This window comes from Ascaphus truei, chromosome 14, assembly GCF_040206685.1.
Source record: "Ascaphus truei isolate aAscTru1 chromosome 14, aAscTru1.hap1, whole genome shotgun sequence".
In the NCBI taxonomy this organism is placed as follows: Eukaryota; Metazoa; Chordata; class Amphibia; order Anura; family Ascaphidae; genus Ascaphus; species Ascaphus truei.
The window spans coordinates 19420047-19429493 of record NC_134496.1 but is presented as its reverse complement, the minus strand read 5'-3'; the positions used below and the strand labels follow the sequence as shown (position 1 = coordinate 19429493).

The 9447-nt window shown below is 52.0% G+C and overlaps 1 protein-coding gene across 1 annotated transcript in view; it reads left to right on the top strand.

The window, feature by feature from the left end:
• The first annotated feature begins 987 nt into the window (after positions 1 to 987).
• The window catches only part of ATL3 (atlastin GTPase 3), a 32688-nt gene continuing 24228 nt past the window's right edge, over positions 988 to 9447 (top strand). Inside the window, 1 exon segment of the mRNA XM_075569981.1 lies at positions 988 to 1140. The gene's annotated coding sequence lies outside the window, so the exon portion shown is untranslated.

Sequence of the window (9447 nt, the reverse complement as noted above, 5' to 3'; positions counted from 1 at the left end):
ACTCCTACCACCCATTGTGGTCAAGCACTGCCATCTACAGCACTTATTCCCTCACCTGCGGTCTCTGTAAATTTCCCCTCAAACCTCTTAGATTGTAAGCTCTTCGGGGCAGGGATTTCCTTTCCTATTGTATTGTATGTCTTTATTTATATAGCGCCATTAATGTACATAGCGCTTCACAGTAGTAATACATGCAGTAATCAAATAAATAACAGATAATATAAATAACAGATCATGGGAATAAGTGCTTTAGACATAAAAGTAACATTAAGGAAGAGGAGTCCCTGCTCCGAGGAGCTTACAGTCTAATTGGTAGGTAGGGAGAATGTAGAGAGACAGTAGGAGGGAGTTCTGGTAAGTGCGTCTGCAGGGAGCCAAGCTTTATGTATCATGTGTTCAGAATATCCACAGTGCTATTCATATGCTTCTTTAAGCATATTGTCTGATTTTGCTGCACTTAATGTATTTTAAGTCCCTGTACTGTATTCTTTGTGAAGCGCTGAGTACACTTTTGGCGCTATATAAATAAAGACATACAATATTCTACACTGTAAATGTAAATATATATTCATATATTATATACACTATATATTAATTACACATGTAGCATATGCCATCAAATATAACTTAAATGTTCAAACACATTGTTATATATTATTTATTAATTACACTTGGAAATAATATATAATACACATAGTAAAAAAATTGCTGGCGACAGCTTTTAGTTCAGAAGCCGCGGGTGCTCATGGGAGTTGTAGTCAAGCCTCGCCCAAGTCTTTACATTGTACTATCCACCATAACTTATTTAATGTGATGTAATCATAAACGTTTTGTTAATAAAGCTCATTCAATAAAAATAAAAAAATAAAGTGGCAATTTGAGCGAGGAGTTTGCGGAAGGCTCGTGGGAGTTGTAGTTTAGAACTCTCGGCTCCACCATTAGATTACTTGGCGACTCGGGGGCAGGGAACTACAACTCCCAGCGGGCCCGTTGTGCGGGCAGGCTCGGATTTCCCGCCCCACGCTCCGCCCGTTGCGCAGCAGACTCTTACCGCTGGGTTTGGTCTTGCACCCGGGACTGTTGATCCGGATTGGGTTGTTGGATCCGGATTGACTCTTTTTGGGAAGCGAAAACAAAGAGGTTGGTGGGGCTGTCATGTCGCGACAGAGGAGTGAGGATGTGGTGTGGATGGGTGTGCTGCGATATATAGCCGTGTTGAGAACATCTGCACAGTTCTAACTGTGTATATAGATACTCAATGTCACCCACCAACTAAGACATACTCTCTACCACTGTATACTGCACCATGATCATTATAAAGTTGGAGGTGTGCGTATTTATATAGATCGTTATACATTATATATACACATTGTATGTATTTATATGCATATATATATATATATATATATATACACACACACACATATTTTCTCCCTGATTATTAGGCATTTTCGGGTTCTGATTAGAGTGAGGTTGGTATGTTAGGGTAAGAGTTATGCTGGCGGGTTAAGGTAAGGGTTAAACTGTCATGTACGGGTTAGGCTGACATGTTAGAGTTGGGATGACATGGAAGGGTTAGGCTGGCATGTTAAGGTAAGGGTTAAACTGGCATGTTATGGTTGGGCTGGCATGTTAGGGTAAAGGCTAGGCTGGCATTAGTAGGGTAGGGGTTAGGATGGCATTAGGGTAAGGGTTAGGATGGCATATTAGAATTTGGCTGGCATCATTAGTAAGCGTTAGGCTGGCAGTAGGGTAAAGCTGGCATAATTGGCTAAAGGATTAGGCTGGCATGTTAGGGTAAGGATTAGGCTGGCATTAGGGTAAGGGTTAGGCTGGTAGTAGGGTAAGGTTGGCATAATTAGCGTAAGGATTTGGCAGGCATGTTAGGGTTAGGATGGCATATTAGGATTTCGGTGGCATGTTGGGGTTAGACGAGGGTTAACGAGAGGTAACACTCAATGTATTCCTGGTAAAAAAAGAATATATATATATATAGATATATAGATATATAGATGATACCGTTCTGTGGCTAACGAAATGCTTTTATTTGTGCGAGCTTTCGAGATACACTGATCTCTTCTTCCGGCGATGTTACAATGAATGAAGCAAGCAAAAGCTATACTATAAACAGTGTCTATTGGAATGTTATCTGTGTTTGTCCTTCCCCCGGTGTGGATGTGTTTTATGGCTAGAGGTGTTAAAAGGTTCCTGAAAGCAAGTGATGTAAGAGTGTGTGTGTGTGACAGTGTGAATAAAAATGAATGGAGAGCCCACAGTATATACAGTGCTATATGTATGCACACACAGCTGTCTCTTACACATACTAATACTCCTTGTTTTTCCATCCCTATACACCAATAGGGACCACAAAGTATCCACACACACTTTTAGTTGTGCTACAATCTCTCACATTTCCACACCCACCCACACCATTTATATCCACTCCCACTCCACACACACCTTTTGTAAAGCACTGTATATACTGTGGGCTCTCCATTCATTTTTATTCACACTGATACACATACACACTCTTACATCACTAACTTTCAGGAACCTTTTGACACCTCTAGCCATAAAACACATCCACACCGGGGGAAGGACCAGCACAGATAACATTCCAATAGACACAGTTGTTAAGTATACCCTTTGCTTGCTTCATTCATTGTAACATCGCCGGAAGAAGAGATCACTGTCACCCACCCAGTCCCTGTCACCCACCCAGTCCCTGTCACCCACCCAGTCCCTGTCACCCACCCAGTCCCTGTCACCCACCCAGTCACTGTCACTGTCAGTCACTGTCTCCCACCCACCCAGTCACTGTCACCCACCCAGTCACTGTCACTCAGTCTGTCTCCCACCCACCCAGTCACTGTCACTGTCAGTCACTGTCTCCCACCCAGTCACTGTCACTCACCCCGTCACTGTCACCCAGTCTGTCTCCCACCCACCCAGTCACTGTCATTGTCATTCACTGTCTCCCAACCACCCAGTCACTGTCAGTCACTGTCACCCACCCACCCAGTCACTGTCAGTCACTGTCACCCACCCACCCACCCAGTCACTGTCAGTCACTGTCACCCACCCAGTCACTGTCACTCACTGTCACCCACCCAGTCACTGTCACTCACTGTCACCCACCCAGTCACTGTCCCCCACCCACTCACTGTCACCCACTCACTGTCACCCACCCAGTCACTGTCACCCAGTCACTGTCAGTCACTGTCACCCACCCACCCAGTCACTGTCAGTCACTGTCACCCACCCACCCAGTCACTGTCAGTCACTGTCACCCACCCAGTCACTGTCACCCACCCAGTCACTGTCACCCACCCACCCAGTCACTGTCAGTCACTGTCACCCTCCCACCCAGTCACTGTCACCCTCCCACCCAGTCACTGTCACCCTCCCACCCAGTCACTGTCGGTCACTGTCACCCAGTCACTGTCTCCCACCCACCCAGTCACTGTCTCCCACCCACCCAGTCACTGTCTCCCACCCACCCAGTCACCGTCTCCCACCCACCCAGTCACCGTCTCCCACACACCCAGTCACTGTCTCCCACCCACCCAGTCACTGTCTCCAATCAAGTCACTGTCTCCCACCCACCCAGTCACTGTCTCCCACCCACCCACTGTCATTCAACTGTCATTCAACTGTCATTCACCCACCCACTATCATTCACCCACCCAAACTGTCATTCACCCACCCACCCACCCACCCACTCACTGTCATTCAACCCACTGTCATTCACCCACCCACTGTCATTCACCCACCCACTGTCATTCACCCACCCACTGTCATTCACCCACCCACTGTCATTCACCCACCCACTGTCATTCACCCACCCAAGGTCATTCACCCACCCACTGTCATTCAACTGTCATTCACCCACCCACCCACTGTCATTCACCCACCCACCCACTGTCATTCACCCACCCACCCACTGTCATTCAACCCACTGTCATTCAACCAACCACCCACCCACTGTCATTCACCCACCCACCCACCCACCCACCCACCCACTGTCATTCATCCAACTGTCATTCACCCACCCATCCACCCACTGTCATTCACCCACCCACCCACCGTTATTCACCCACCCACCCACTGTCATTCACCCACCCACCCACTGTCATTCACCCACCCACCCACTGTCATTCACCCACCCACCCACTGTCATTCACCCACCCACCCACTGTCATTCACCCACCCACCCACTGTCATTCACCCACCCACCCACTGTCATTCACCCACCCACCCACTGTCATTCACCCACCCACCCACTGTCATTCACCCACCCACCCACTGTCATTCCACTGTCATTCACCCACCCACCCACTGTCATTCACCCACCCACCCACTGTCATTCACCCACCCACCCACTGTCATTCACCCACCCACCCACTGTCATTCACCCACCCACCCACCCACCCACTGTCATTCACCCACCCACCCACCCACCCACTGTCATTCACCCACCCACCCACCCACCCACTGTCATTCACCCACCCACCCACTGTCATTCACCCACCCACCCACCCACTGTCATTCACCCACCCACCCACCCACCCACTGTCATTCACCCACCCACCCACCCACTGTCATTCACCCACCCACCCACTGTCATTCACCTACCCACCCACCCACTGTCATTCACCCACCCACTGTCATTCACCCACCCACTGTCATTCACCCACCCACTGTCATTCACCCACCCACTGTCATTCACCCACCCACTGTCATTCACCCACCCACTGTCATTCACCCACCCACTGTCATTCACCCACCCACTGTCATTCACCCACCCACTGTCATTCACCCACCCACTGTCATTCACCCACCCACTGTCATTCACCCACCCACTGTCATTCACCCACCCACTGTCATTCACCCACCCACTGTCATTCACCCACCCACTGTCATTCACCCACCCACTGTCATTCACCCACCCACTGTCATTCACCCACCCACTGTCATTCACCCACCCACTGTCATTCACCCACCCACCGTCATTCACCCACCCACCGTCATTCACCCACCCACCGTCATTCACCCACCCACCCACCCACCGTCATTCACCCACCCACCGTCATTCACCCACCGTCATTCACCCTACCGTCATTCACCCTACCGTCATTCACCCACCCACCCACTGTCATTCACCCACCCACTGTCATTCACCCACCCACTGTCATTCACCCACCCACTGTCATTCACCCACCCACTGTCATTCACCCACCCACTGTCATTCACCCACCCACTGTCATTCACCCACCCACTGTCATTCACCCACCCACTGTCATTCACCCACCCACTGTCATTCACCCACCCACTGTCATTCACCCACCCACTGTCATTCACCCACCCACTGTCATTCACCCACCCACTGTCATTCACCCACCCACTGTCATTCACCCACCCACTGTCATTCACCCACCCACTGTCATTCACCCACCCACTGTCATTCACCCACCCACTGTCATTCACCCACCCACTGTCATTCACCCACCCACTGTCATTCACCCACCCACTGTCATTCACCCACCCACTGTCATTCACCCACCCACTGTCATTCACCCACCCACTGTCATTCACCCACCCACTGTCATTCACCCACCCACTGTCATTCACCCACCCACTGTCATTCACCCACCCACTGTCATTCACCCACCCACTGTCATTCACCCACCCACTGTCATTCACCCACCCACTGTCATTCACCCACCCACTGTCATTCACCCACCCACTGTCATTCACCCACCCACTGTCATTCACCCACCCACTGTCATTCACCCACCCACTGTCATTCACCCACCCACTGTCATTCACCCACCCACTGTCATTCACCCACCCACTGTCATTCACCCACCCACTGTCATTCACCCACCCACTGTCATTCACCCACCCACTGTCATTCACCCACCCACTGTCATTCACCCACCCACTGTCATTCACCCACCCACTGTCATTCACCCACCCACTGTCATTCACCCACCCACTGTCATTCACCCACCCACTGTCATTCACCCACCCACTGTCATTCACCCACCCACTGTCATTCACCCACCCACTGTCATTCACCCACCCACTGTCATTCACCCACCCACTGTCATTCACCCACCCACTGTCATTCACCCACCCACTGTCATTCACCCACCCACTGTCATTCACCCACCCACTGTCATTCACCCACCCACTGTCATTCACCCACCCACTGTCATTCACCCACCCACTGTCATTCACCCACCCACTGTCATTCACCCACCCACTGTCATTCACCCACCCACTGTCATTCACCCACCCACTGTCATTCACCCACCCACTGTCATTCACCCACCCACTGTCATTCACCCACCCACTGTCATTCACCCACCCACTGTCATTCACCCACCCACTGTCATTCACCCACCCACTGTCATTCACCCACCCACTGTCATTCACCCACCCACTGTCATTCACCCACCCACCGTCATTCACCCACCCAATCACCCACCGTCATTCACCCACCCAATCACCCACCGTCATTCACCCACCCACCCACTGTCATTCACCCACCCACCCACCCACTGTCATTCACCCACCCACCCACTGTCATTCACCCTACCGTCATTCACCCACCCACTCACCCACCCAGACAGGCAGTCACATGTCTTTTGTTGAAAATATAAAAATAAACAGGTTGCATTGTAATGTTTTTTTCTGTATCACAGTAAGAAAACAGTTAAGTAAAAGCTGCGCGCTAAAAGATATTTTTTTGTGGTAGGTGCGCTATGGGTTCGGGGGGGGGGGGGCGCTATGGGTTCGGGGGGGGGGGGGGCTGCTCCTTTCATTTGTCCCGGGCCCCATGGTTTCTGTTGGCGGCCCTCGGGGGGGGGGGGCAGCCTGATGTGATGGGGGGGAATAATGATGGGGGGACAGCCTGATGTGATGAGGGGGAATAATGATGGGGGGACAGCCTGATGTGATGAGGGGGAATAATGATGGGGGGACAGCCTGATGTGATGGGAGGTAATAATGATGGGGGGGACAGCCTGATGTGATGAGGGGGAATAATGATGGGGGGGCAGCCTGATGTGATGAGGGGGAATAATGATGGGGGGACAGCCTGATGTGATGAGGGGGAATAATGATGGGGGGGCAGCCTGATGTGATGAGGGGGAATAATGATGGGGGGACAGCCTGATATGATGGGAGGGAATAATGATGGGGGACAGCCTGATGTGATGGGAGGTAATAATGATGGGGGGACACCTGATGTGATGAGGGGGAATAATGATGGGGGGGCAGCCTGATGTGATGAGGGGGAATAATGATGGGGGGACAGCCTGATGTGATGGGAGGAATAATGATGGGGGGACAGCCTGATGTGATGAGGGGGAATAATGATGGGGGGACAGCCTGATGTGATGGGAGGTAATAATGATGGGGGGGCAGCCTGATGTGATGAGGGGGAATAATGATGGGGGGACAGCCTGATGTGATGGGGGGGAATAATGATGGGGGGACAGCCTGATGTGATGAGGCGGAATAATGATGGGGGGACAGCCTGATGTGATGGGGGGGAATAATGATGGGGGACAGCCTGATGTGATGGGGGGGAATAATGATGGGGGGGGCAGCCTGATGTGATGAGGCGGAATAATGATGGGGGGACAGCCTGATGTGATGGGGGGAATAATGATGGGCGGGCAGCCTGATGTGATGAGGGGGAATAATGATGGGGGGACAGCCTGATGTGATGGGGGGGAATAATGATGGGGGAACAGCCTGATGTGATGAGGGGGAATAATGATGGGGGGACAGCCTGATGTGATGGGGGGAATAATGATGGGGGAACACCTGATGTGATGAGGCGGAATAATGATGGGGGAACAGCCTGATGTGATGAGGGGGAATAATGATGGGGGGACAGCCTGATGTGATGGGGGGAATAATGATGGGGGAACACCTGATGTGATGAGGCGGAATAATGATGGGGGGGCAGCCTGATGTGATGAGGGGGAATAATGATGGGGGGGCAGCCTGATGTGATGGGGGGGAATAATGATGGGGGACAGCCTGATGTGATGGGGGGGAATAATGATGGGGGGACAGCCTGATGTGATGGGGGGGAATAATGATGGGGGACAGCCTGATGTGATGGGGGGGGGGAATAATGATGGGGGGACAGCCTGATGCGATGGGAGGTAATAATGATGGGGGGGCAGCCTGATGTGATGGGGGGGAATAGTGATGGGGGACAGCCTGATGTGATGGGGGGAATAATGATGGGGGACAGCCTGATGTGATGGGGGGGATAATGATGGGGGGACAGCCTGATGTGATGAGGGGGAATAATGATGGGGGGACAGCCTGATGTGATGAGGGGGAATAATGATGGGGGACAGCCTGATGCGATGGGAGGTAATAATGATGGGGGGGCAGCCTGATGTGATGAGGCGGAATAATGATGGGGGGACAGCCTGATGTGATGAGGGGGAATAATGATGGGGGGACAGCCTGATGTGATGGGGGGGAATAATGATGGGGGACAGCCTGATGCGATGGGAGGTAATAATGATGGGGGGCAGCCTGATGTGATGAGGCGGAATAATGATGGGGGGACAGCCTGATGTGATGAGGCGGAATAATGATGGGGGGACAGCCTGATGTGATGGGGGGGAATAATGATGGGGGACAGCCTGATGCGATGGGAGGTAATAATGATGGGGGGACAGCCTGATGTGATGGGGGGGAATAATGATGGGGGGGCAGCCTGATGTGATGGGCGGGAATAATGATGGGGGACAGCCTGATGTGATGGGGGGAATAATGATGGGGGGCAGCCTGATGTGATGGGAGGTAATAATGATGGGGGGACAGCCTGATGTGATGGGGGGGAATAATGATGGGGGACAGCCTGATGCGATGGGGGGGAATAATGATGGGGGGACAGCCTGATGTGATGGGCGGGAATAATGATGGGGGACAGCCTGATGTGATGAGAGGGAATAATGATGGGGGGACAGCCTGATGTGATGAGAGGGAATAATGATGGGGGGGCAGCCTGATGCGATGAGAGGGAATAATGATGGGGGGACAGCCTGATGTGATGGGCGGGAATAATGATGGGGGACAGCCTGATGTGATGGGGGGGGAATAATGATGGGGGACAGCCTGATGTGATGGGGGGGAATAATGATGGGGGGACAGCCTGATGTGATGGGGGACAGCCTGATGTGATGGGGGGAATAATGATGGGGGACAGCCTGATGTGATGGGGGGAATAATGATGGGGGACAGCCTGATGTGATGGGGGGGAATAATGATGGGGGGACAGCCTGATGCGATGGGGGGGAATAATGATGGGGGGACAGCCTGATGTGATGGGGGGGAATAATGATGGGGGGACAGCCTGATGTGATGGGAGGTAATAATGATGGGGGGACAGCCTGATGTGATGGGGGA